The sequence below is a fragment of the Triticum dicoccoides genome, chromosome 1A (genome assembly GCF_002162155.2).
Source record: "Triticum dicoccoides isolate Atlit2015 ecotype Zavitan chromosome 1A, WEW_v2.0, whole genome shotgun sequence".
Lineage (NCBI taxonomy): Eukaryota > Viridiplantae > Streptophyta > Magnoliopsida > Poales > Poaceae > Triticum > Triticum dicoccoides.
The window spans coordinates 490,783,320-490,811,076 of NC_041380.1; the positions used below are offsets into that span (position 1 = coordinate 490,783,320).

The window sequence follows — 27,757 nt, forward strand, 5'->3', positions numbered from 1 at the left end:
AGAAATCAAGAAGGAGCATTAATTGTTGATGGTTGGTGAAACCACTAGTTTCAAGAAGGGCAAGGGAACAAAGGGATACTTCATGAAACGGCAATTCAGCTGCTGCTCTAGTGAAGAAACCCAAGGTTGAACCCAAACCCGAGACTAAGTGCTTCTGTGATAAGGGGAATAGTCACTAGAGCAGAATTACCCTAGATACTTGGTAGATGAGAAGGCTGGCTAGGTCGATAGAAGTATATTGGATATACATTATGTTAATGTGTACTTTACTAGTACTCCTAGTAGCACCAGGGTATTAGATACCGGTTCGGTTGTTAAGTGTTAGTAACTCGAAATAAAAGCTACGGAATAAACGGAGACTAGCTAAAAGTGAGCTGACGATATATGTTGGAAGTGTTTCCAAGTTTGATGTAATCAAACATCGCACGCTCCCTCTACCATCAAGATTAGCATTAAACCTGAATGGTTAATTGAATCTCGATCGTAGTGATACACATTTTCATGCCAAAAGATAGTAATGATAGTACCACTTACTGGTGGCACTGCCATGTAAGTCATATTGGTTTAAAACGCATGAAGAAGCTCCATGTTGATGGATCTTTGGACTCACTCATTTTTGAAAAGTTTGAGACATGCGAACCATGTCTATTGGTGTATATGCATGAAGAAACTCCATGCAAATGGACCGTTTTGACTCACTTGATTTTGAATCACTTGAGATATGCAAAACATACCACATAGGCAAGATGACTGAAAAGCCTCGGTTTCAGTAAAATGGAACAAGATAGCAACTTGTTGGAAGCAACACATTTTGATGTGTGTAGTCCAATGAGTGCTAAGGCATGCAGTGAATATCGTTATGTTCTTACTTCACAGATGATTCGAGTAGATGTTGAGAATATTTACTTGATGAAACACAAGTCTGAATTATTGAATGGTTCAAGTAATTTCAGAGTGAAGTAGAAGATCATTGTGACAAGAGGATAAAAGATCTATGATATGATCATAGAGATGAATATCTGAATCACGAGTTTGGCACAGAATTAAGACATTGTGGAAATTGTTTCACAACTGATACAGCCTGGAACACCATAGTGTGATGGTGTGTCCAAACGTCATAGTTGCACCCTATTGGATATGGTGCATACCATGATGTCTCTTATCGAGTTACTACTATCGTTCATAGGTTAGGCATTAGATACAACCACATTCACTTTAAATAGGGCACCACATAATTTCGTTGAGACGACACCGTATGAACTATGGTTTGGAGAAACCTAAGTTGCCGTTTCTTGAAAGTTTGGGGCTGCGACGCTTATGTGAAAAGGTTTCAGGTTGATAAGCTCGAACCCAAAGCATATAAAATGCATCTTCATAGGACACCCAAAAACAGTTGGGTATACCTCCTAATTCAGATCCGAAAGCAATAGGGATTGTTTCTTGAATCGGGTGCTTTTTCGAGGAAAGGTTTCTCTCGAAAAGTTGAGTGGGAGGATGGTGGAGACTTGATGAGGTTATTGAACCGTCACTTCAACAAGTGTGTAGCAGGGCACAGGAAGTTGTTCCTGTGGCACGTACACCAACTGAAGTGGAAGCTTATGATAGTGATCATGAAACTTCGGATCGAGTCACTACCAAACCTCGTGGGATGACAAGGATGCGTACTACTTCAGAGTGGTACGCAATCCTGTCTTGAAAGTCATGTTGCTAGACAACAATGAACCTACGAGCTATGGAGAAGCGATGGTGGGCCCGGATTCCGATAAATGGCTCAAGGCCATAAAACCCGAGAGAGGATCCATGTATGAAAACAAAGTGTAGACTTTGGAAGAACTACTTGATGGTCGTAAGGCTGTTAGGTACATATGGATTTTGAAAGGAAGACAGACAATGATGGTAAGTGTCACCATTGAGAAAGCTCGACTTGTCGTTAAGATGTTTTTCGACAAGTTCAAGGAGTTGACTACGATGAGACTTTCTCACTCGTAGCGATGCTAAGAGTCTGTTGGAATTATATTAGCAATTACTGCATTATTTATGAAATCTTGCAGATAGGATGTCAAAACACTGTTTCCTCGACGATTCTTGAGGAAAGGTTGTATGTGATACAACCGGAAGGTTTTGTCTATCCTGAAATATGCTAATAAGTATGCAAAGCTCCAGCAATCCTTCTGAGGACTGGAGTGAGCATCTCGGAGTTGGAATGTATGCTTTGATGATGATCAAAGATTTTGGGTGTATACAAAGTTTATGAGAAACTTGTATTTCCAAAGAAGTGAATGGGAGCACTATAGAATTTCTGATGAGTATATGTTGTTGACATATTAATGATCAGAAATGACGTAGAATTTCTAGAAAGCATATAGGGTTATTTGGAAAGTGTTTTCAATGGAAAACCTGGATTAAGCTACTTGAACATTGAGCATCAAGATCTATAAGGATAGATCAAAAATGCTTAATAGTACTTTCAAATGAGCACATACCTTGACATGATCTTGAAGGTGTTCAAGATGGACCAGTCAAAGAAGGAGTTCTTGCCTGAGTTGTAAGGTACGAAGTTAAGACTTAAAGCTCGACCACGGCAGAATAGAGAGAAAGGACGAAGGTCGTCCCCTATGCTTAAGACATAGGCTCTACAGTATGCTATGCTGTGTACCGCACCTGAAGTGTGCTTTACCATGAGTCAGTCAAGGAGTACAAGAGTGATCCAAGAATGGATCACGGGACAGCGGTCAAAGTTATCCTTAGTAACTAGTGGACTAAGGAATTTTCTCAATTATGGAGGTGGTAAAAGAGTTCGTTGTAAAGGGTTATGTCGATGCAAGCTTAACACCTATCCGGATAGCTCTGAGTAGAGATACCGGATACGTATAATGGAGCAACAATTTAGAATAGCTCCAAGTAGAACGTGGTAGCTGCATCTAGGAGATGACATAGAGATTTGTAAAGCACACACGGATCTGAAAGGTTCAGACCCGTTGACTATAACCTCTCTCACAAGCATAACATGATCAAACCCAGAACTCATCGAGTGTTAATCACATGGTAAATGTGAACTAGATTATTGACTCTAGTAAACTCTTTAGGTGTTAGTCACATGGGGATGTGACCTTGAGTGTTAATCACATATCGATGTGAACTAGATTATTGACTCTAGTGCAAGTGGGAGACTGTTGGAAATATGCCCTAGAGGCAATAATAAATTGATTATTATTATATTTCCTTGTTCATGATAATCGTTTATTATCCATGCTAGAATTGTATTGATAGGAAACTCAGATACATGTGTGGATACATAGACAACACCATGTCCCTAGTAAGCCTCTAGTTGACTAGCTCGTTAATCAATAGATGGTTACGGTTTCCTGACCATGGACATTGGATGTCGTTGATAACGGGATCACATCATTAGGAGAATGATGTGATGGACAAGACCCAATCCTAAGCCTAGCACAAGATCATGTAGTTCGTATGCTAAAGCTTTTCTAATGTCAAGTATATTTCCTTAGACCATGAGATTGTGCAACTCCCGGATACCGTAGGAGTGCTTTGGGTGTGCCAAACGTCACAACGTAACTGGGTGGCTATAAAGGTACACTACGGGTATCTCTGAAAGTGTCTGTTGGGTTGGCACGAATCGAGATTGGGATTTTGTCACTCCGTGTAAACGGAGAGGTATCTCTGGGCCCACTCGGTAGGACATCATCATAATGTGCACAATGTGACCAAGGGGTTGATCACGGGATGATGTGTTACGGAACGAGTAAAGAGACTTGCCGGTAACGAGATTGAACAAGGTATCGGTATACCGACGATCGAATCTCGGGCAAGTACCATACCGCTAGACAAAGGGAATTGTATACGGGATTGATTGAGTCCTTGACATCGTGGTTCATCCGATGAGATCATCGTGGAACATGTGGGAGCCAACATGGGTATCCAGATCCCGCTGTTGGTTATTGACCGGAGAACGTCTCGGTCATGTCTGCATGTCTCCCGAACCCGTAGGGTCTACACACTTAAGGTTCGATGACGCTAGGGTTATAAAGGAAGTTTGTATGTGGTTACCGAATGTTGTTCGGAGTCCCGGATGAGATCCCGGACGTCACGAGGAGTTCCGGAATGGTCCGGAGGTAAAGATTTATATATAGGAAGTCCTGTTTCGGCCATCGGGACAAGTTTCGGGGTCATCGGTATTGTACCGGGACCACCGGAAGGGTCCCGGGGGCCCACCGGGTGGGGCCACCTGCCCCGGAGGGCCACATGGGCTGTAGGGGGTGCGCCTTGGCCTACATGGGCCAAGGGCACCAGCCCCAAGAGGCCCATGCGCCTAGGGAACCCTAGAGGGAAGAGTCCTCAAGGGGGAAGGCACCTCCGAGGTGCCTTGGGGAGGATGGACCGCACCCCTTTCTTGGAGTAAGGGGCAAGGCTGCGCCTCCCCCCTCTCCCCTGCCCCTATATATAGTGGAGGGAAGGGAGGGCATCCATACCTGAGCCCTTGGCGCCTCCCTCCCTCCCGTGACACCTCCTCCTCTCCCGTAGGTGCTTGGCGAAGCCCTGCAGGATTGCCGCGCTCCTCCATCACCACCACGCCGTTGTGCTGCTGCTGGATGGAGTCTTCCTCAACCTCTCCCTCTCTCCTTGCTGGATCAAGGCGTGGGAGACATCGTCGAGCTGTACGTGTGTTGAACGCGGAGATGTCGTCCGTTCGGCACTAGGATCATCGGTGATCTGAATCACGACGAGTACGACTCCATCAACCCCGTTCACTTGAACGCTTCCGCTTAGCGATCTACAAGGGTATGTAGATGCACTCTCCTTCCCCTCGTTGCTAGTCTCTCCATAGATAGATCTTGATGACACGTAGGAAAATTTTGAATTTCTGCTACGTTCCCCAACAGCATAAGCTTCTGAAATGGTACTTGCAGTATCATCATCCACGAGGTACATGAGGAAATCATCACCAAAGGACTTTGCAGTCCTCTGTCTCTTGCTCCTAACAGGAGCTTCCTTGTCATCCTCCGTGGAACTCTTATCACTTTTATGTTCATAATATTCCATCAGAATAGCAGGTTCATGAGTCTCATCAGATTTCAGTCTAGAATTGCTTTGCATATCTTTCATGGAGAAAATATCCTCAAAGAATGTAGCATCCCTAGACGCTATAATTGTACCGACCTTCTGGTCAGGTACCTCAGATTTCACCATTAGAAATCTATAGCCAACGCTATGCTTGGCATAGCCAAGAAAAACACAGTCCACGATCTTTGGTCCCAACTTGCGCTTTTTGATTATCGGCACATTGACTTTCGCCAAACAGCCCCAAGTGCGCAAGTAAGAGAGTGTAGTTCTTTTCTTTTCCCATTGCTCATAGGGAGTAGTCTCATTATCCTTTGTGAGAACTTTATTCAGGACATGACAAGATGTCAATACAGCCTCCCCCCACCATGCCTTAGATAAACCCGATGTATCTAACATGACGTTAACCAAATCAGTTAGAGTACGATTTTTTCGTTCGGCAACCCCGTTTGACTGGGGTGAGCAGGGAGGCGTCCTCTCATGAATAATACCATGTTCCGCACAGAATAAAATCAAACTCATTAGAAAAGTACTCTCCACCACGATCAGACCGGACTCGTTTTATTTTCTTCTCAAGTTGGTTCTCAACTTCAGCCTTATAGACTTTAAAGTAGTGTAGAGCCTCATTCTTAGTATTTAACAAATACACATAGCAGAATCTAGTGGAATCATCAATCAGAGTCATGAAGTATTTCTTTCCACCTTTAGTCAACTCACCATTCATCTCACAGAGATCTGAATGTATGAGCTCTAGAGGTGCCAAGTGTCTCTCCTTCGCAGTCTTGTGAGGCTTACGAGGTTGCTTAGCATGCACACACGCATGGCACTTAGAGCCTTTGGCTAAAGTGAAACTCGGGATTAAATTCATCTTAGCTAGCCGCGTCATACAACCGAAATTTATGTGACAAAGACGTGAATGCCAAACCTCAGATTCGTTCACATTAGAATGAATTTGGTTCACGACTTTATTACAGAAATCCTCCAGGGAAAGGCGGAACAAACCACCACAATCATATCCTTTCCCAACAAATAGTCCATACCGAGATACGACTACTTTGTTAGACTCAAATACTAACTTAAACCCTTCTTTACATAGAAGGGAGCCACTAACGAGATTCTTCTTTATGGCGGGGACATGCTGCACGTTCTTCAGTTGCACGATCTTTCCCGAAGTAAACTTTAGATCTACCGTGCCAACACCATGAACAGAAGCATGCGAGCCATTCCCCATCAGGACGGAACAATCTCGTGTGACCTGGTAGGAAGAAAACAAAGACACATCAGCACACACATGAATATTGGCCCCAGTGTCAATCCACCAATCGGTGGACTGACAGACTGAAAGTATGGTAAACAGATTACCATACCCAGATGTCGCATCATTGTTGCTCAGAGTGACATTCACAGACTTGGAGTCCTGTGCTGGCTTCTTATACTTGTTTGCCCAATGTTCATCCGAACCACAAGTAAAGCAGCCATCTCTCTTTTTGTCTTTCTTCTTACCCTTCTTCTTAAAGGTAGTATTCTGTTGGACAGAGTTCTTTCGCTTGAACTTGTGGAAGTTCTTCTGCACCACATTGGCGCTAGAAGAACCCTCTGCCCCTTTCACGTGCGAGTCCTTTGCTCTCGAGTTCTGCTCAACACTGAGATGACCAATGACATCCTCAACAGAGAATTCACGTCTCAAGTGCTTGAGAGAAGTAGCAAAGTTCCTCCAACTAGGAGGGGAGTTTTGCAATAATGCAACCCGCGACAAACTTGTCCGGTAACTCACACTTCAGGAGCTCCAGCTCCTCAGCAATGCACTGTATCTCATGAGCCTGGTCCAATACAGAACGGTTATCAACCATCCTGTAATCATGGAACTGCTCCATGGCATACAGCTCACTGCCAGCATCAGTTGCGCCGAATTTGACTTCGAGCGCATCCCACAAGTTTTTGGCAACACCCATATGAATATAGGCGTCAACCAACTTGTCTCCAATCACACTCAGAACTGCTTCCAGAAAGATTGTGGTTGCCTCTCTAAACGCCTTCTCCTGTTCAGGAGCAATCGTTTCTATGAGGGACACACCACCAACCCAGAACACGTTCATCGTTGTGAGCCACAAGGTGGTCCTAGTCTGCCAACGCTTAAAATGCGTCCCGGTAAACTTTTTCGGTTTCAGAGTAGCAGCAAAGCCTTGAATCGAAAAGTGCCTAAAATAAGGTTTTTGGATTGTTGGAAATATTAACACTTTTTTGATTAGACTTATCCACGAGTAAACAGTAAGCATGGCATAAAAGGTATGCATCTCACAACGATACCTAAGCATACTAGCACGTACATAACATAGACTCGAACCTTCTATGAGCAGCACATATAGCGGCAAAAATAAGCTTCGGCTCGTTCCCACAACCCGCGGCGCGCGCGCGCGTCGAGGCATGGCGAGGCGGGCGGCGGAGGAGGAGGAGCGCACGTGTACCACTCCTCTTTTCAAGCCCCCAATGGCAAGTGGTAGAGCAGTCCTTGTAAAGGGGTCTCAACTCTCCTCAACTAGTAAGGTGGGACTAAACTTCCTATCACCTGCCATCTCATACATGAGCCTTAAGATTAACCAGGGATTAGTGTCTTATATGGGCCTAAGCCCATCCATGATCCAACAAAATATACATAATTTTTCCCAAAATCCTCCATGCAAAAAATGAAAATCTTATATTTTCAGTATGAATCTATTGTTCCTGAGAAGAGGGAAATTTGTAATTATTTTATAAACTTCCAACCTTAAATCTGATCAGTTTGCCCAAAAGAACAACAAGCCATTCGGTTCCAGCGTAAGCCTGCTAGACTCCCAGGCCCATCACGTGCCACCCGACCGTCATTGCCGGACCATCAGAGAAGTTCTTATGTGATACTCCATCCATTCCACAATATAAGCTGTTTGTTTTTTTGGGGGTAATATAAAACGTTATTACATCATATGAGTATCCTGGATGTACTGACATCTTATATCATGGGACTGAGGAATATCATTTAGAGTGCCTCTTAAAAACCCGCCACTGTTGTATTATGGTTGGGCGCGACCAGCTCCATGATGGAGTATTATTTCACTAGCTAATTCATAGATGTATAACTTCATAATTATTGTTATTTTATCATGTGTGCAGTGTCAAACATGTGTCATTTATTGGACGTGGGGGGTTGATGGCCACTCTTTATCTTGTAAAATGTCTGAAGATACACGAGCTTAGAAGGCATTGATGGAATATTTATACCACTATATAGTGTATGAATAACTTTGAGTATTGATTGTTGGATGAAGTTGATCCAACGGTTGAGAGGTGGCAAATCCGAGTGCTCTTGGCCATTGGATATTCTCCCCACCACATTGGATTTTGCCACGTATACTAATCTAGAATATTCCACACCTGTGCTTATATGCACAATCATGAAAACAAAGGCAGTTCTCCTTTGTTCTAACTCTTCCATACTTCAATTCTTCAAGGTTTTTCTATGATAAAAGAATCACCATTCATGTTCATTCTATCATTTACGTTGTACAATATGCACATAACACACACACTTCTCATTTGTTCTAGACTCTTCTATACTTTAGCTCTCACAAGTTTTGCTCTTCCAAAAGAATTGACATTTTTTTACTTGAACTTGTTCTGTTTTGGTTCAAAGCCAATGTGTCATCTTTCCCAAACCCAATTTTCTCTGCAAATGGAGTAATCAATTGTTCTTATATATTTCATTCATTGGAGCTAATTTTGTGTAGCATATACTGCACAATCATCAAATATTATGTAGTTATAATTTGATTTTGAATGAGATGGGAGATGCGATTTAAATCTACATATTAAATTCATTTGTGTGTGACCCGAAATGTATATGTTTGCCTGCTATAATGTGGTACATTTACGTGGTCGCACTTCACTCTCGCGTGGCACGTGTAACTTGCTAGTACTTTTAGAAGAGGAAATTTAGTTATATTTATTTTTTAAAATATATCACCCCTTGAAATTTGAACATCCTCTTTTTTCCTTGAACTATAAACTGTCCGTCATCATATCTTTAGATGGAAGCACAAGTTGGATAAATTCTTGGATGCGCTCGGGACAGAGTATACAACTACAATATGATTTTTTTTTGAAAACTTAGAGAAACAAAAAAAAGGTGATAAACTATGATATGCAGTTGCTTCTAGTCGCCGATTTATTGTAGTACCATAAATATACATAAATTTTCCAAAATCCTCCTAGAAAAAATATGAAATTTATATATTTTTAGCACAAATATATGTTTCTTTTTTAGGGGTACACATATATGTTTCTGAAATTTTATAATTATTTTTAACTTTTTTTTGAGAGAATGTAATTATTTTAACTTCCAGCCCTAAATCTGGTCGGTTAGCCCAAGAGAATAACGGCCCATTACAGTTCCAGCATAAGCCCGCTAAGACTCCCAGGCCCATCACGTACCGCCTGTAGTCCGGCTCCCCCGACGTTTAGGGTTAGGACGCCTCCTTTATAACCTCAGAGAGAGCCACCCAGCCGCCGTCATCGCCGAACCACCGATCCGTTCGCATCAGGTGACGACCGGATCCGCCGTCGCCGTCGGCGGCATCCGAACCCGGCGAGTTACGCATACGCTGCTTCTTCTCCACGCTATCCGCGCGTTTATTTTCCTACTTCTGGTTCCTTGCCGCGAGATTTAGATTGCATCTGCCGTATTTGTTTTGTTCTCGGGAGCATCCGTGATGTTACATCCACTTAACTCATCCTTGCACTTTGAGTCTCGGCAGTGAAGAAAAACATTGGGGAATTTGTAGTCTGAGATGCTCTCATGTTCTTGCTTTTGTTTAGATCTGTCTGCCTTTTTTTCCCCGTGGATTTGCGTTGCTTCAAGTCGTGGATCCCTGATGTTATTGTTTACTGCGTTATCTTTCTCGAACTTCTAAGTAATGAGGAAAGCATTACCTACTGAGATCCAAGGCACGCTTGACGTTTTGTTTTCTATGATCAACTTTTTTCCTCTCTGGGCAATACTAGCTGTTTACTTCATTGTTTCTTTTGATTTTTTTGTTTCGTTTCTGATATTTCTTTGAATTTTCTGTGCTTCGTCATCTGGTCATTGGGAGGATCAGTCTGATCGGTTTCCAGTGGACTCGTTCCCTTGAAGCAACATTAACCTGTTGTATCCTGAGCTACCTACTTTGTGCCCTAGGATGTGTCTCTCCAAAGGGCGCCGTGGCTCTTACATACATATCCTAATTATAATTAATATGTCACTCTACTCTGCTTATTTGATTGAATCGACTTACTGATGATTTGGCGATTTGATATCTTTCTCTACTGTAGTTCTATTTGGTTTTATGTGTTTTTCTTCTTTTTAGTTTCTGTTTAAAGATAGTGTTCACAATTATTCGGATGGAAGTGAGGATCCTTTCCCCAGCTGATCGACAATGATTGTACTGTGCGCAAATGTTATCCTTTATCAGAGGATTCCAAGCCAGAAATCTGATCCATCCACTTCAAAAATATCTCTTATGTTTTCTTAACGGCCCTTTATCTTTATTAGCATTTTCATTGGCATATTTCGAATGGAAATTTCAGTGTCAATTCAAATTTGATTAATATTGTGGTGTGCACATGATGAGAAACCATATGCAACTCACGACGGTCGTCTGAGACACTCTGTGTGTAATGGTGCATTCATATGTTATCTGATGCCTCTTCTGTTTCTCCAGTTTGTTGGTGATTTAGGTTCTCCCGTGGCTTCAGTTTCTTTGTTTGAGGAGTTGATTGCATTTCTTTTTCATTCATACAACTTGTAATGTGGCACCCGGTAGCAGTTGGAAGCAAGCAAAAGAGATTTGTAGCTGCGCAGCCGTTAGCCTAGAAGAGATGTGGCCCAGTCTTAGGTCGGCTTTGTTGTAGTTATGAGGATGATGATTTCAAATTTGTCGCCCCAGTCTTAGGGTCCGCTTAGGTGGATCTGTGCTGATTGACATACTACTTAATCTGACCTGGCAAATCTAAGTTTGAACAGTTGTTTGATTTTCTTTACTTAAATTCCTAGTGATGGCAGTGACGATTTGCAAATATTCAAGCTCAACAGACCAAATCACAGGTTTTCTCTCAAGAGTTGATTTGTATGCCGATTATCCCGCTGAACTGAGCCATCTGATATCCTTTATTTTTAATGTGCGGTTCATTGTTCGTTTCCTTTTGGAGAGTGGTTGTGATGAGGAGAACAAGCTCCCTCTTCTGAAAGCATTGACGACATTGCTGGCACAATCGAACCAATTAAAAATTGCCTCCGCTGAGCAACTACATCTCCAATCTTTTTGGTTGTTATTTTTGCTTTTCAATTTAGATGATCTATTTGTATTGTGAGGATTTATTGATGCATAATAACACTTGATCTTGAGGGGTTGACATGAGTTGGCTGTTATGTCATCTTCGCAACTGAATCCATTAGAGATCAGTTTTTTATTATTTATTTTCTTCTTGATTTTGTCAGTGTCATGAGATGAAAACTTATTCTATCTTAGGACACCTTCTGACACAGTGCTGATTTCCTGTGGATGAGAAGGCTTTTATATTCTGATGATACGCTATATTTCTTGGGCACTATCTTACTTTTGTGTTTTTGGCTAGTGTGCAGCCTTTTCTTTCACACTAGTGACCTGTAATTTAATTCAAGCCTATGATGATTAGCTTTATGTTGGAATTACCGTCTGATTCTGAATGACGATATTTTTGCGGCTTTCTGAGGCATAAAGCGGAGAGCTCAATACTTTTTTTTATTTAATTGTATTGTTATTTTTTTTCAGCTTAAATTATCCCAATGAAGATTCTTAGGCCAGGAAGTGCCGTATGACACAGTAAACAACAGCTGTTACTCACCACTGCATGTGTCCTCCTTTGGCTATAACCTTTGTGGTTTGGTCAGGGCTGGAATATCCATTTGCACCTGGTTTGGTTCATCTGTGTGCATGATTTTAAATGGGTCTCTGAGGGATTCTGTTGTAATTGTTTAATCTGTTCTGTGTGATAGGAAACCTGAGTCTATTTTGGTTGGTATACACTCTCCAGAGCTGGTTATTGTGGTTGATATACTTTTGTAGTGGCTGGTTGGTATACACTCTCCAGATCTGGTTATTGTGGTTGATATATTTTTGTAGTGTCTGACAAGTTCTAGTCAATATGATTTGGTCAGTTTTGGGGATAAGTTACGGTGATGATGATAAATTTAAGGTTGTTTCTCAAAACATTCGCAGATGCCGCCTAAGAGCTTTCGCCAAGCCAGGCTTGAGAGCTAATGCTGCTAATTCCTTCCTTGGATGTCTGAGCCTTATTAATATCCTTGCTTTGTTGTCTTCCGTTTGATTGTCTTATCTTGTTTTATGTGGGCAGCGCTGTTTCAACGCTTGGCTGCTGTTCTTGCATCCAAGTTTACAACGCTCCTGAGATGTATTCAGGTGGTGCTTAGAGCACAAATCCGTCCAGATGGATCTTGGGTTACGCTCGCCCCCAAATTCAAGTTTAATCTCTGTTTTTGTTGCATTATGTTGTCTGTAATTATAGTGGAATCTGAGAATATTTCTTCTGGTTTCAATGTGTATTATTATGTTGTTTCCTCTGTTTTCACTGAGATTTTGTTTTTTGATTCTTGAAAGAATCTTATGGAACATAAAATATCGATCTAATCTTTAATTTACTTTAGATGTGATTGTCCAGCACTGATATCTCCCATAGAATCAAAGTATTGGCCTGTCAGAGTGTTGTTTTTTATGTTTGATGGAAACTTGCATTTCCATTTGCTAGTTAAACTCAGCTTAGACGCCAACCGCATTTCAACAGCATTTCAGGTAGAAAACTCTGGAGCACTGTTCTGTTCAGTTTTTGTGGACTGTATCAGACAATGTATCGGACAACAGTACAACCTGTCTACTCCTTTTCTGTGAGTGGCGTTGCTCTGTTTTGAAGCATTGGTTTCTATAAATCAGTCCATAAAATGTACTTCATGTTGTTGAAATAGAGATGATGTAATGATATTTTTGCAGTTGCTGGTTTGGTTATCTACGCTGATAAATTTCACTACTTGAAGTTCTTATTTCACAATCATAACAGCTTGCAATTTGTTTGTCTGCAATAAGTTATGTTCTGCCATGAAATAACAAGTAGTCAGGACCGGAAATAGAACTAAAATGGATCATTTATGCTTGTCTTGTGAGCACAATACTCTGATCTGGGTTGTACTGAGAGCATATCATTGATGCTGTCCATTTGTGAGCATATCTGTCAATTGGAAATCAGTGTAATTTAGTGCAGGTGGCAAAGGAGATCAATTGAACTATCAAACTGAACTGGCTAAACGTATGAGAGATCAATGAAGGAATTGTAGTGCAGGAGGAGATTAAATAAATTAACTGAAGCAAACTGGTACATAAAACTAAATTAAAAGTCAAAGGAGATCAACTAAACTTACTGGATTGAACTATGGCCCAAAATAAACACTTGACATAATGGAAATGTTCTAGATGCTTGCTTCTTTAGGATCACTCAAGTACATCACCAAAACCCCGTAAGAACATCATCTATGATTGGTTCATGTGAATTAAGTAAAAAAGTAAGATTTTTCACATTACCATATCCTTGGTTTCTAAAGAAACTATGAGAAATATTACCAGTTGATTTCTAAAGTATTACACGACTTCCCATTGTCCCTAGAAACACAGTTAAACTGTCGCACAAAGGGCGCCCTTTTACCGTGCGAGGTGAAAAAAAAACTGAAGGAGAGAAAAAAAAGAGAGAAATGAATCGTCCTCCTTTCCCATTCACCATTCACAACCGCCTTGATTCCTCCCCCTCCCTCATGGCCACGGTGGCGCGAGCGCTCTGATGCTGGTTCAAGCTGCTTGAGGCGGCTCTTACCCTTGTGCCGACGCAATGGACAAGGTGCCCTCTCCATCACTTCTGCGTGTGTGTTTAATTTGGAGTTGGTCTTCTGTTCACAAAGATCCCTCTATTCGATGTTGCAGGAGAACATATACCTTTGTTAGTGGAGCAGCCCCCCTAGCCCTTCTTCAGCCATGGAGGAGCGAATCCCCTTTCTTATCCCCTTATGTGATGTGTGCCTCTGCTTGTAGAGGCGTGGAGAATTTTTCAGTGTATGTTGGCCATTGAGGCATGGCAATTTCTAAAGTGTTATCCTACTGGCATGCCACATCTTTTAGTACTCGGAGAGTTTTATCTACCGTGAGGATTTTTGCATTATTTATATAATCTACACTTCCTATAGTTAATTCCTGACAATCAGGTTGCTGTTAAACTTTTCTTCATATAAGAGAAAAGGTTGTTTCTACATTTGCATCCAATCCAACATTGAATTAAAAAAAATGTGCATCTTATTTGGTTATTGGCCTTTCTAAATTAAAAAATGTGCATATTTATGTATTTAAGAAAAGGATATGCGCATGGTACCGAACATGAGAAAAACACTGTTGACCATATCTCGAATCAAGTTATTTGGTGTATTTCAGGCCAAGCATGTTTTTTTTGAGAAAACGCTGCATTTCATTATATTGAAAAGAGAGATAGCTAATTAGAGAACAAAACACTATGGCGGCAAATGAGATTATCGAGCTGTTCTACGAACTGATTGTTACATGGCTTCCGATCATTGCCAAGCAGAAGTATGTATCTTGCAACATTTCCTTGCCTTCAGAATTGACTGTACAGAAAACTAGGACCTAAACTTGTGCTACTGGCCAACCATTTCTTCAGGGAATGCCGAGCGGACCTGAAAGAAGGTATCTGCAGTTTGATATTTGCAGCCCCAAGGTGCTCTGAATTCCCTGAACTCAGTCGGATGCGGGACCTTCTTGAAAAGAAGTATGGGAAAGATTTTGTTGCTGCTGCAGTTGATCTGCGCACAAATGCTGGTGTCAATACTTTGTAAGGGTGTGTGTTTCATTTCTTTTTCTGCAAAGTCATTCGTTGTCACTCCTGCATGTATTTTTTGCTCACTACTGAATCGACGATGTTCAGCTAATTGAGGAAGTTGTCAGTCATCTCTGGACTACACTATCAAGTTCCAAAGCGAAGATTTGTGCAAACAGTACAAGTGTGTCTAAGATTATGAGCAGTATCAATACTTCAACTTGACATGATTTAAGATGCTAATCCTATTCTAGATAAATTTTCCAGTGGAAGCTCACAAGAATCTATTCTTTGTCAATGGAAGGTAGACAATTTCCTCAGACCTGTCTGGAGACACCTGAATTTACAATTAAACTATTCTATGTTGCTTATTATTTCATCTTCTATCTACACGTTGCAAATTTATGTTGAGGAGCTTCACACAGAATTGGTATATCCTATAATAATTAATTTGTATTGCTCAAAGAAAGGCTCGGGTTTTTTTTCACTAGCACGGATGAGCATCAGCTAATGGTTCATGTGAATCAGGCTAATGTACCAAGAACAACTACACCTTTTACATGTTGAAGACGGGGTGTAACTTGTTCGACTATATTTTCTGCGTTCCCTGCATCTGCTGCTTTGTACCTTGACAGGGAATCAAGAATTGTCCCCACCTACAAATTTATCAAACATGATAAGCAGTTAAGAACCCAAAGCAAGAACTACATCATACTCTGTGCATCCATTCAGAGCAGTCAGAAGCTTTGTCAATGTATATCTTTGTAATCTCAAAGATCGGATGAACACTGCTGCGTTGAATCTCTGCAAGAGCAGCAACAACATTTGCAACCACCATAGCATTATTTTCAAAAATTAAGTCTTTGAGGGCCTCTAGAAATCCTCTGCCTCCAGTAGCTCAGCATTTATATCATGTACTAAACTCTCCAGTTTAGTTTTCGCGGATATAAGATAATATGGTATGTAATCAAGAGATTCATTTTAAATTTGGATTGTTCACATGTTTACTGAAAGCATATATGCTCTATTATGTGGAGTCGATTTTTCTCTTTTTAGCACCATCTATCTTGGAATTAGATTTGATACTATAAGAATATAATGATGACTATTTCTTGATGGGTACTTGCTGCATGATTTTTCCAGTGCATGTCCAAGTCTACATGTGAAAGGATCTTGCTTGATTCCGTTCTACTGGTTTGTTGGATGAATAAACTCACACCTTGCATGGCCAAACTGTCAGCTGATGTTTCTAATAATTATGTTTTTGTCATTGCAGGAGATTATGGAGTGTAATTCTTCAGATGCAGAAATGTCATATTTTGCTGAGGGTTCCGAGAGTACAATACAAGCCAAAATCAAGACTTTGGATTCTCAAACATACAATTTGCATGTGAATAAATATGTAAGTTTGCTATGCATGATCCTATCACAAACTATGGTTACAAGTTTCTCTCTGGGAACTCATGATGTGTTGTTTGCATTATTTGTGTGATTTTCTGTTGTACTCTGTAAAAACTTGGCTGTTTCCATGCAATATTTATTCATAATCAGTCTGATTCCTGCGACGTCCTCCTGTTTTTTCAGTGAAATTACTGTTGTATTCTGATTTTGACAAGAAATTTACAGATAACTGTATAGCAAATTTCCACTATTCCCATAAGTAATTTTGAGAACACACCAGTACATCCATATTTCATAAGCAATGTGTTAGTTGGATGCCATTTAGTATTATGCCTTTATGCGGAACATTAAGAGTTACATGAGTTGGCACCTGATGTGCTGGATATTCCTGTCATAAGTTCAACATGATTTGCCTTTTAGTTTTTTTCTGACAATCTCTTGATAGAGCTTTGTTTCATTTTTTTCTAAGTTAAAGACGGATATATATAGTGTTGTTGTGCTCATCGTCTAGGAAACTGTTATGTTGAAAACATTTTATACTGATTTGATGTGGCAAATTTACTTGTAGATAAATACATGTTGTCTGGTCCAAATACTGATTTATTTGATGTGAACGAAGATGGTTTGGGTGGCAATCCAAACTTTTTTGGATACTCTGAAAACACCAGGAATGATGTATTGCCAGCACTTGAGAGGAAAACAGGAGGTTCTGGTTCTATTTCTGCTCTTAAGGAACTACTGGCCGTTTGACTCTCTGCTCATTAAACTGGTAGTGTATAAGATGTGCGAAACATTTTGCAGTGCACTCCCATAATATAAGAGCGTTTTTGACACTACACTAGTGTAAAAAATGCTCTTATATTATGGGACGGAGGGAGTAGTTTTTTAAGCTGGGCCAAGTCCTCTAGATGGTTCGGGAGGCAATGAGACTTATGCTCAAGTCAGTTAGCAGTTTCATTCTTCGAGTTGTTTGACCTGATATCTGTAGTGTTGACATCATACATAAACCGAGAGAATGAAATGTCTCAGATCATATGAAGGTGATTGATCTTAGCAGAAAAAAATAGTGAAGTACTACACTAGTGTCAAAAAACGTCTTACATTATGGGACGGAGGGAGTACAATATATTTATCCTGCAATTTTAAGGATCTCAATGACCATAATAAAGGGACGTGGTAAAGCTTATTCTGAAAGATTACTGCGCATTTGCCCCCAACAAGTAACTGATTGCGCTGGGCATTTTTAGTTCTTTTACCCCTTTCCCAGTTCATTGGCATGGTATTATGTTACCGTGCTGTCATTATCTGTATTAATGTTAATACTTCAGAAGTGTTCAATTTATTTATCATTTTACATATTTAAAGGTGACTGAGGGCTGTGATGATGTGGACCTACCAGTTCCTAGGAAATTAAGATCGATGTGCTAATCACTGCATTTGATGTCTCATACAACTAAGAAAAGGGATAGTTTGTCCCTTTCTCTTTCCATCTTTACGTATTGATTTGCAGATTGCATAGGAGCATCTGTGACTAATAGTTTTTAACAAAAAATCTAACTTAGCTTGTCCCTGAATATACTATTGATGTTGGTGTTTCTACTCTTGGGACATCCACGGTTCAGATGTTCTCTTAAGCCAATGGCATGTATCTTCTGTCTAAAAAAATGCTCTTTTACTTTGTTCTAATACAAGACTTAAAGTTGCAAGTGAACTATGGGTTCTTGTAGTCATCGAATTTTTTCACGAAGGACTAAGTGCTTGCTGATACTTTGCTAGCACTATCCCAAATACCACCAGCTCCAGCTGACATGGCGACGGAGCTAGATATCTCAAACATAAATATTGCCTCATCTTCTTGTTTAGAAGGTTGATCATAATTTTCTGATATTGTCTATTGCATACTAATAACTGAGAATTCCTCTTCAAATTAACCAGGCCAGTTTGCTATGTAGCCAGCTCTTACTGAATCGATCTATGTCAGCTCATGCTCTCAAATTGGTCAAGAGGTCATTGTGTGTTGAGTCTTATCTACAGATTAATTGTTTTGTTCAGCCCAACAGTCTTATCCACATATATCTAACCACATTGGGAGTTCTGACATCTTTATAGTTGAATTAATCCTCATACATATGGCAGGTGCAGGAGGTACAATGTAAGCAAGCAGGGCGGTCGCGATCATGCTGCCCGTCGGCCTTACCACTGGAGATTCAGGCGAGAACCGGCGCCCCCACCATGCCTGTTGCCTGTTGGTGACGCTCACGCAGGAATCCAGAGGCAGCACCTTGGCCTTCTCCCTGTGAACACCACCTCTCCGACGATGCAGCCGCCATCCGAGGGTGGCGGGACCGATGCCACCGTCCATGCCATGTTCTGGCTGATCCCCCAAGGCTCCTCACCTACGTCCAAAGGGCAGCACACAACCAATGGTACTGCTGCCATGACGACACCCACCTCTGTGTTGATTGAGCTTTTCGACCTGCCCGGAATGGACAAGGTCATTCGGGCATCTGATTTTGATGTGCCATTTGCTCTGTTTGATAAGAAGTCAAGTGTAGCAACATGAACAATTGTGTTACAGAAACTGTGCTACCAATTGTTTGTAATAGATGTTCCCTTTTGTCCTGATTTATGGATACGAGGTAGTAAGAAGTACTATTGTGTCAGCCGTCACTGACTGAGTAATTTATACTATGATACTTATACCATCACATTTGAACTACTGATCAATCCCTACTAAAATGTACTCCCTCCATTCCACAATGTAGTGCTTCCTCTATCTCCGTGCTTCAACTTTAACCATAAATTTAACTACCAAGACCGATTGTGGCGGGAGCAAAAATTATATCAGTGAATTCGTATTCGAAAGGAGTTTTCAATTATATAATTTTTTCTCCCGCCGCAGTTGGTCTTGTTGGTTAAATTTATGGTCAAAATTGGACCTCGAAAAGCGCGGGCGCACTATATTTTAAAATGAAAGGAGTATGAAAGGGGCGTCTGTAACCCTGGCACCGCAGAGCTCCCTTTCAGGTGGCGCGCCCCAGCTGCTAGTGCTCGTACAAGGGACATGTAATGTGAAAGGGGCAGTAAGGGAACAAGTTGTTCTTAGGGACATGAAACAATCCATGTAATCTTTTGCTAGAAATTGGGAAACTCATGCCAGAGAAAATAAGCATGCAAGCAATAGTACTTGGACGACTGAGATGTATTTGATCTCTCATGAGAAATAACAAATTGGGTGTTGTATCACTTATATATTGGAATCATGGCGAGTGCTTGCCTTCAACCAGATCCAGTTCAAAACAATCTGGTAATGGAAGATGGATCAGTTTCAAAACATTTTGATAACGGAAGATGGATCATTTTCAAAGCAATTTGATGTGGAAGATCAACAAATTTCAAGATAAGAGACAGGGTAATGTCGAGGAGAGCAGCTCGTCCCTCCGGCGACCGATTCGTTCCTGGAGTGCGCCGGCAGAGTAATGTCTGCGGGGATGAGTGCCACATCTCCGCGGACTGCACCAACCCGACCAGATGCACGAGATGCCGCGGGGAGAATCACACCTCCCACGGGTGCACGAGCCCCCGGAGCCCGCCATCCCAATCGCCGCCGCGCCGCCCTCCCCCCACTCTCCGCGCAGGCCCCGTGTTGCCCCCTTCCCCCCGGCCGCCGCAAGCGCGGACCCGAGCAGATCGGCTACGCTGCTGCCACCGCCACCCCCTGGCCCGCCACCGCCCGGGGCCACATGGCTGGGGCGACCGTGGAATTTGGTGGCCGGGGCGTCGCCGGGGGCCAGCGCAACGGGGCCGTTGTTCTCCGTGCCCTTTGAGCCGCGACCTGTGGATTGTGGCGTGACCTTGGGCATCCAGGCGGAGGCCTGTTTCCTCGAGGCGTCGGAGGACCTCTGGTCGATGGAGGCGGAGCTTTCGCGGGCGGTGCTGGTCACGATTACTGGCACCCGGCCGCCGGTGGATCTTGCAGACGCGACACGGGCTCTGGATGTGGAATTTGGCATCGGTCCGGAGGACATGTCCATTCGCGCTTTCTAGCCGGAAGATTTCCTGGTTCTGTGCCGCGAGGCCTCCCTGCGGGAGCGCATGGTTCGTGCTGAACGAGCATCCTCGCCTCAGTTCGAGCTGTCCCTCAGGCCATGGCTGCAGCAGGCCCAGGCAACGGCGGTGTCCCTACCCCTCCTCGTGCCCATCTCTCTTCGTGGGGTGCCGGCGAACGCATGGTGCCGGAGGACGGCCAACGTCATTCTCCGTGGAGCCGGCCTCGTCGCCAGAGTGGATGACCTGACCGCGCGCCGCCACGACATGTCAGACTTCAGAGTCTGGCTGCGCACGGACCGGCTTGACCGCATCCCCAGCAGGCGCGTTCTCTTCGTCGAGGAGCCCAGCCGCATGCTTTGGGCGGGCACCGGGGCGCGCCGCTCGTCAGGCCATGGAAGATCACACACGCTAAGCTACCCAATCTCCATCACTGTGCTGGCTGACCCTATCGTGGATCATGAGGACGCTCCCTCCCCTCCCCCGCTTCCACCCCCACCGCCGCCATCGCCGCCCTCCGACCTTGCAGACCCTGAGAGTGCTCTTCGTCCAGGTGGGGCAGGTGGGGTTCCCCCGAATGCGGGCCGGGCTCCGGCGAGTTCGTCATGCTCCTCGGCGGTGTCGGCCACGGCGCCCCCGGTGAGGCAGGCTGGAATTCAAAATCAGGTGCGCCCCACGTCACCTCGGCCGCTGCGTCAGGATTGGGGTGGACCAATGGAAAGTGGACATGGCGGGACCTGCTCGGTCCTCGCCGCGCTAGAAAATGGAAACGCACCACTCCCTGCGAGACACGTGGCGCGTGACCAACAGGTGGACAGCCCGGCATCGCAGCTCAGCTGCGCCAGACGTGGGATCGACTCTGGAGTGGTCGCGTCGTCTTGCGCTTCTGCCCCCCTGCCACGGTCGCTTTGCCTGGCACGCCTCGGGCTTCGAGGGCGGACCGGTCGCCACCTTCTGTCTTCATGGTTGGACAATCAGATAAGGGTGGGGACTCTGATGCTGCCGGGGCGCAGGCGACTGGGGCCGCACTTACCAGGAATCTCGAGGAGCCAGTTCTCATTGGGTCTATGGAGATTTTTCCGTTGGAGGCTAGCGTAGACCAGCGGGACCCAACTCGGGCATGGAAAAGGAACGGTGTGGCGGTTGGCTTGGACAGGTACAGCTGGTCTCCTTGCCCATTGTCGGACCACTCACCCTGGGGCGGGCCGGATCCACCTCGGGCCTCGCGCCAGGAGGGAGATGCGGATTGGTTCAGGGTTAGTCTATCTGTGGATTCACACGGCCCCGCGGGTGTCCTATCACCTGCCACTTCTGCCGAGCCTGTGTCACGGGTGGATGTGGACCCCAACACCCCTCCCCATGCAGACCGTTCCATGCAGGCAGCCGATCAGCTCCCAGACCCCGCCACCCCACCCCATGCTGGTTCGGGCATGCATGCTGGAATTCATGAGCCTAATGATACTACACCCGCCAGGCACTCTCGCAGGCTTGTGGATGATTTCAGCAGAGAAGTGAGGCGCCCCCTCTCGCTGCTCCTTCACACCCATGCGGATCCATCAGCGCACGGGACAACTAGGGCGCACTGAGCACGGGCAAAGCACATGCCGGTCGGCTCGCCAAGACGGAGCGCGCGCATTGCCAAGCGCAAGACAGCGTCGACAGCAACCAAGCAGCAGCAAGTGCTTATTCGCAAGCTTTGCTTGGCCAATGAAGGGGAAGTGATCGGAGACGAGGCCTTGCAGATGTACGCCAAGCTGTTCGCACAGCCACTTTCGTTGGCACATGTTACGGCAATCCTTGCACTATTCGGCTGGGAACCTTCGGTTCTCCCCATGGTGGAACTGCCAGCGGAGCTGGCAGAGGCAGCGTGATCCCCCACTGGTGGATCACACACGCGTAGGCTTCTCCAATGATGATGCAACCTTTCAAGGTTCTTGTGTGGAATGTGCGTGGCTTGAACGCTCCGGCGCGCCATAATGCAGTCTTCCAGGTGTGTCTAGCGGCCAATCCAGGCATTGTTTGCCCACAGGAGACGAAACTCGAAAATGTATCTGCGGCCATTGTCACCCAATGTTTGGGCAATAGATTTGACCAGTTTTTCTACCTTCCGGCTTCGGGCACGCGAGGCGGCATCCTCTTGGCTTGGGACCCCCTCATCGTGCAACTTTCTAACCCCCATTACACCGAAAACACTGTCACGACTCTTATTAAGCCTTTAGGCTCCTCTGCCCAATGGTGGCTCACCAGTGTCTACGGACCACACCAACATGAGCACAAGGATGAGTTTCTACAGGAGCTAGCAGAGATTCGATACCTGCACGCCGGACCGTGGGCCGCTTTGGGCGACTTCAACCTAATTGTGAACCCAGAAGACAAGAGCAACAACTCGATTAACTGACGCATGATGGCCAGATTCCGAGCGAGACTGAATGACTTGGAACTAAAAGAAGTCTACCTCAACGGCCGGAGATATACATGGTCGAATGAAAGAGGCAGCGCGACACTAGAGAAGATTGACCACATTTTCACCACGGTGGACTGGGAAGCCCTGTACCCGACATGCTTCCTATCGGCACTGGGGTGTGCAGTTTCAGACCATTGCCCCCTACTACTCGGTTTGCATGCGGACTTCAGAACAGGCAGGAGATTCAGGTTTGAATCCTTCTGGGCGAAGGCGAACGGCTTCCACCACGTGGTCGCGGCGGCATGGGGATCAATCTCGTCTTCTGGAAATCCTTTTGTGGTCCTTGATCAGAATCTGAGGGCCATGGCGAAAGCGCTGCAGAGCTGGGCCGACAAGTGGATCGGCAATGTCAAATTTCAGATAGGCCTTGCTCTTGAACTCATCAAGCAGCTTGACGTGGCAGCGGAGTCAAGAGCATTATCAGGGGAGGAGAGGTCCCTACGGAGATTGCTCAAAAGGAAACTTCTCGGTCTTTGCTCGCTGGAAAGAACGATTGCACGACAATGCTCCTATCGTGGAATTGTCACGGCAGATGTCCTAGCGAAAGGACTTAGTCGTAGGGCCATCGCAACTAGGAAGCTTAATGGGGTTAATCGAGACAAAGGACACGAGAGATTTATACTGGTTCGGCCCCTTACGGTGAAGGTAAAGCCTAGTCCAGTTGTTGTTGTATTGATAGGTTTTGATGACCAAGGAGCGAATCTGCTAGCTTGGCTATCGACCTGCTGTTTCTTGTCCTAAGCCGCCACCGGGTCGTCCCCTTATATACACGGGTTGACGCCTGACGGCCTACAGAGTCCCGGTCGGCTCACAAAACGTATCCGGCTCGGTGACTTCTTTTATATGCCTTTCTTTACAAGTCTTTCTTTACATATGGCGGTTTACAATATTGGGCCTTAAGCTGCCTTTGGGCTTAGGCCTTCTACAAGTCTTAATAAACTATCACCTTGAACGTTTACTAGGCTTCTTCTCGTAACCCGCCATTGGGGTTGACCCGGCCCCTCCTGGGCGGGTCATACCTAGTAGCTATATCCCCAACATTAGGCCCCGGGTTGACTTGAACTTTGTTCTTTGTCAATCTTCAACACTTAGACGAAATCCATCTCCCTCTCTCTGTAAAAACTCTGTAACCCGCCATGATGTCATCTTTTGAAAACACGAAAGCCTGCTATGATGTCATCTTCAACGGATCTTTATCTTTTAATGTCTTCCAAGAATCGAGGCGTCCGTTTAGCTGGATAATCATTATTTTGGTCTTCCTCAGTTTTCGCCCCTGCCTGTTCACTTATCCCCTTATAAATAGGCTCGGCCGGTCCTTCCCCTTTCTTATTCTTCCTTCCATCTTCTCGCCACCTCTCTGCCTCTTGAGCTCCGCCGTCGCCATAGCGCTCACCGTCGCCCTCAACGTCGGCCGCTGCATCACCCTGAGCTCATCCCGAGAACCGCGACGACCCTTCGCAGAAGCTCTGCATTCGTAAGTTCCTACCTTTCCGCGCCCTTAGATCTGTTTAGGGTTATGAGTTCATCGGCGTTCTTCACCGTTCATCACAGATCTCCTTGTAGTTTCTTCTCCGTACCCTCTTTTGATCCAGAAGAAAAGTAGAACTTATGCGGTAGTAGTTTTACGCCCATTTTAGATGCTAGTAGATCCTTTTCCTTTGCACAGATACCTTCTTAGAGCTGATGAACTTCTCCGTGCTTGTTCTGTAGGTCTGAATTTATTTTTATTTTCTGACCCATTTTGATTCAGAATAATAGCAATAGCTTGGGAAATCTGTTTGTCTCAACACTTAGCCAATTCTGTTTCTAGCTTCCTTCGAATGTCTTTAGTCATGGCGGCTTATCACGCCGACTCACTCACCCTTTGTATGTCATTAGCCCTTACTTAATCCGCCATTACTCATTTGTACCGTTATCATTTGACTTTTAATTTCACCATCGAATTGAACCGGCACATCGCTTTCCTTTCATTTTGTCCTTTGCTCATCATGCCGTCAAAAGCAACAACTGTCTGCAACTGGGTCCCTTCAACAGTTAGTGAAGATACTTTGAAGGAATTTGTCACCATAGGATTTTTGCTAGAGAAAAAATGTTATGTCTTATCGTGCACCTAACCCGGATGAAGAACGGCCTCAGCCCAAAGATGGTGAAGTTATCATTTTCACTGATCACATGAACCGGGGCTTCTCACCACCCGGCTCAAAGTTCTTCCGAGACGTTCTGTATTTCTTCAAGCTTCGCCCACAAGACATTGGACCCAACTCTATATCCAATATCTGCAATTTTCAAGTTCTTTGTGAGGTATATCTTCAAGAAGAACCGACCGTGGAACTTTTCAGAGAATACTTTTATCTAAACCGCCAGAACGAATGCACCAACGGCCTTAGTTTGGAGCTTGGTGGAATCTCAATTCAGCGCCGACAGGGTGCCGTCTTTCCCTTAATAGTCTTACCGAGCCATCCCAAAGATTGGAATCAGACCTGGTTCTATTGCCAAGACACGTCACCAGCCAATGAAAAACCACTGCCGGGTTATCGCGTGGAGCGTCTGGATTCCAAGTTTGTGCTCCCTGATAAGCTTACTGCTGCTGAACGCAAGAAGCTTATTCCATCTATTAAAAGGATTAATGCCTTATTGGGGAATGGCTTACCAGAGTTGACTTGATCCGTTGCTGCATCTCGTGGCGGGTCATTCCTCTAAGCCGCCGATCCAAGTTAATGTATGAATATGGTGGATGCCCAGATGATTCTCTGCGCCATAACTCTGTTCGATTGACTGAAGAAGATATTGTTGCCATGTCAAACATCCTTGTAAATGGCAAATATGAGGACTGTAGTAAAGTTGGGTTAAACCCCTTCTGCAAACTTAACCCGGCACCAAAGGTGAAAAACCCTGACCTCTCTCTTTTTGTGTTTTCCTCAGTAGTTTTAAATACTTGCATGACCTTTTATCCTATTTATTTGTTTACAGGCCAAATCTGACTTCTGGAAGGCCAAGTATGACCATGAAGCTGCCAAGAAGGCTAGAGCCGCTGCCATAGCCGACAGGAAGATGACCCGGAGGTCCAAGAAGAAAAGGAGCACTGCTTCAGACCTGTTAAAGCTTGACGATGTTTCTGAGTCGAAGGCAGCCCTTGACTCCCTTGGCCAGTTTTTTAATAACCTTATTGACACTGACTATTGCCAGGACGACACGGGGGCCAGCCAGCCCGTAGAAGAAGAGGTAACTATTTCCTATGACTCAGCCCCTTTGCCAAGACAGAAACTTCGACTGGTAACCCGGAAAGTAAGGTTTTCACACCCTTATTTGGACCTTCATATTCTTTTGAAAAAACAGCAACATGAGAGCCATCGTCAGGCTCAGACTAATGATGACGATGAACTGCCTTCCGTTTTACAACAAACTCCTTGAAAACGCCAGAATGAGGTTTCTTTCCTCTTTGTTTTTTGCTTTCATTAATGGATCTATACCCTTGCATTACTAACTTTATTTTGCCTTTGCAGGAGGTTTCTCGCTCTTCTGGCGACTCATCTCAGACTCAATTTCCGGCTTTCATGACTGCCCCTGGGTAAGGAAGAATCATCTTTCCTCTGTATCTTTAAAAACTGCATCCTTATACTAACTGTCTCATAAAACCTTTCTTAGCGGCCAAGCCAAATCCAAGAAGGCCAAGGTGATTAAACCGTCAGAAGACCCGAAGGTTCCTGCACCTAAGCCGGCCATGCCAACTCCTCCCTCTCAAACTGAAGCACCTGAAGACCCGACTATTCATACTCAATTGGACCCTCCCGAGTTGTCAGCCGATGAGACCACCCTTAGTCCAACAATTCCTGAACCATCTAGCTCAGCTAACCCGCTAACAACTTTCGATACTGACATGTTGATTACTGGTAGCCGGTTTGTTGAACCGGGGACCCCCACCGTATTAGCCCGACATACTGCTAAGCAAGAAGCTTTGGAGAGACAGAAAGTGTGTTTCGATATCTCCCATTATGCTCACCTCAATGTCAATGATGTGCTGTCCGGCTATCTCAGTCATGTGCACTCCAGCCGTGACTCGAAAATCGAGATGGTTAAACAATTGCAGCTAAAATATGAGGTATGTTCTCCGGTTCACTTATACTCTGTGTAACATCCCAAATTTTCAATTTGGAATGTTATACACTAGATCATCATGCATATCATATTTTCTTGCATTTTGGTTGATCCTAGAAATTTCACGCAACTCAAGGACCTTCGGAGAGAGTTGGAGATTTCGTTATTTTCATATTTGAGAATTTTCTCGAATTTGAAAAGAGGATCATTTGATTTATTTATTTCATCTTCAATTATTTTTCCAATATCAAAAAAATGAGAGAGGGAATAATATGACTTTCCCAAAGTTAGGAAAAATGAAGAAACTAATGAATAAATCAAATTTTGGTTTTGCCGGAGTTTTGTTTGCTTTTTATTTGGATAGGGAAAAATGCGTGTTTTCAAAAATTGCATTTTAGGCCCGGAGAAAAGTTCATTTTGTTCGGCTCATTTTTAGGAGTCGGAGAAAATTTACTTTAGAATTTTTGGAGTTCGTTTAATTTCTTTTTCTTTTGTTTCTGCACGCGTAACCTATTTAAAAAAAAAATCTTGCAGCGCCCTGGGCCAAGGCCCAGCCAGCAGCCGGCCGGCCAGGCCATCGCCCGCGCCGCGCGCGCCAGGCGCCAGGAGGCCGCCGCCGCCGCCCCTTTTGGAGTCCTAGTAGGACTTTAGTCCTACTCCGTTTCCTCTTTTTCTTTCCTATTCCTACTCTATTTCTTGTCCCCTACCCCAAGAAACCCCTCCCCTCACCAATATAAA

The 27,757-nt window shown here is 44.2% G+C and overlaps 1 long non-coding RNA gene and 11 other non-coding genes across 14 annotated transcripts; all 12 read left to right on the forward strand.

Moving 5' to 3' along the window:
- Positions 1 to 9,602: 9,602 nt before the first annotated feature.
- On the forward strand, positions 9,603 to 19,021 carry LOC119281753. Of its 3 annotated transcripts, XR_005138543.1 has the most exons (6): positions 9,603 to 14,028; positions 14,112 to 15,033; positions 15,121 to 15,316; positions 16,156 to 16,206; positions 16,289 to 16,414; positions 18,550 to 19,021. It is a non-coding gene; the product is annotated as an uncharacterized LOC119281753 (long non-coding RNA). The 3 variants fall into 3 exon arrangements; XR_005138544.1 differs by having other exon boundaries at positions 9,603 to 15,033; positions 15,648 to 16,206; XR_005138542.1 differs by having other exon boundaries at positions 9,603 to 15,033.
- Positions 9,810 to 9,905, forward strand: LOC119297184. The gene has a single exon (XR_005145571.1). It is a non-coding gene; the product is annotated as a small nucleolar RNA snoR26 (small nucleolar RNA).
- Positions 9,972 to 10,056, forward strand: LOC119297198. Its single transcript, XR_005145578.1, has one exon. It is a non-coding gene; the product is annotated as a small nucleolar RNA snoR27 (small nucleolar RNA).
- On the forward strand, positions 10,492 to 10,590 carry LOC119296086. Its single transcript, XR_005144801.1, has one exon. It is a non-coding gene; the product is annotated as a small nucleolar RNA Z103 (small nucleolar RNA).
- LOC119296388 lies at positions 10,707 to 10,796 on the forward strand. The gene has a single exon (XR_005145167.1). It is a non-coding gene; the product is annotated as a small nucleolar RNA Z161/Z228 (small nucleolar RNA).
- LOC119297141 lies at positions 11,006 to 11,092 on the forward strand. Its single transcript, XR_005145549.1, has one exon. It is a non-coding gene; the product is annotated as a small nucleolar RNA U31b (small nucleolar RNA).
- On the forward strand, positions 11,145 to 11,248 carry LOC119296731. Its single transcript, XR_005145363.1, has one exon. It is a non-coding gene; the product is annotated as a small nucleolar RNA Z107/R87 (small nucleolar RNA).
- Positions 11,299 to 11,394, forward strand: LOC119295900. Its single transcript, XR_005144478.1, has one exon. It is a non-coding gene; the product is annotated as a small nucleolar RNA R30/Z108 (small nucleolar RNA).
- Positions 11,586 to 11,681, forward strand: LOC119296627. The gene has a single exon (XR_005145352.1). It is a non-coding gene; the product is annotated as a small nucleolar RNA snoR31/Z110/Z27 (small nucleolar RNA).
- LOC119296813 lies at positions 11,768 to 11,848 on the forward strand. Its single transcript, XR_005145394.1, has one exon. It is a non-coding gene; the product is annotated as a small nucleolar RNA snoR77Y (small nucleolar RNA).
- On the forward strand, positions 11,909 to 12,089 carry LOC119296494. Its single transcript, XR_005145259.1, has one exon. It is a non-coding gene; the product is annotated as a small nucleolar RNA Z112 (small nucleolar RNA).
- Positions 12,303 to 12,422, forward strand: LOC119295841. The gene has a single exon (XR_005144364.1). It is a non-coding gene; the product is annotated as a small nucleolar RNA SNORD14 (small nucleolar RNA).
- Positions 19,022 to 27,757: the final 8,736 nt, after the last annotated feature.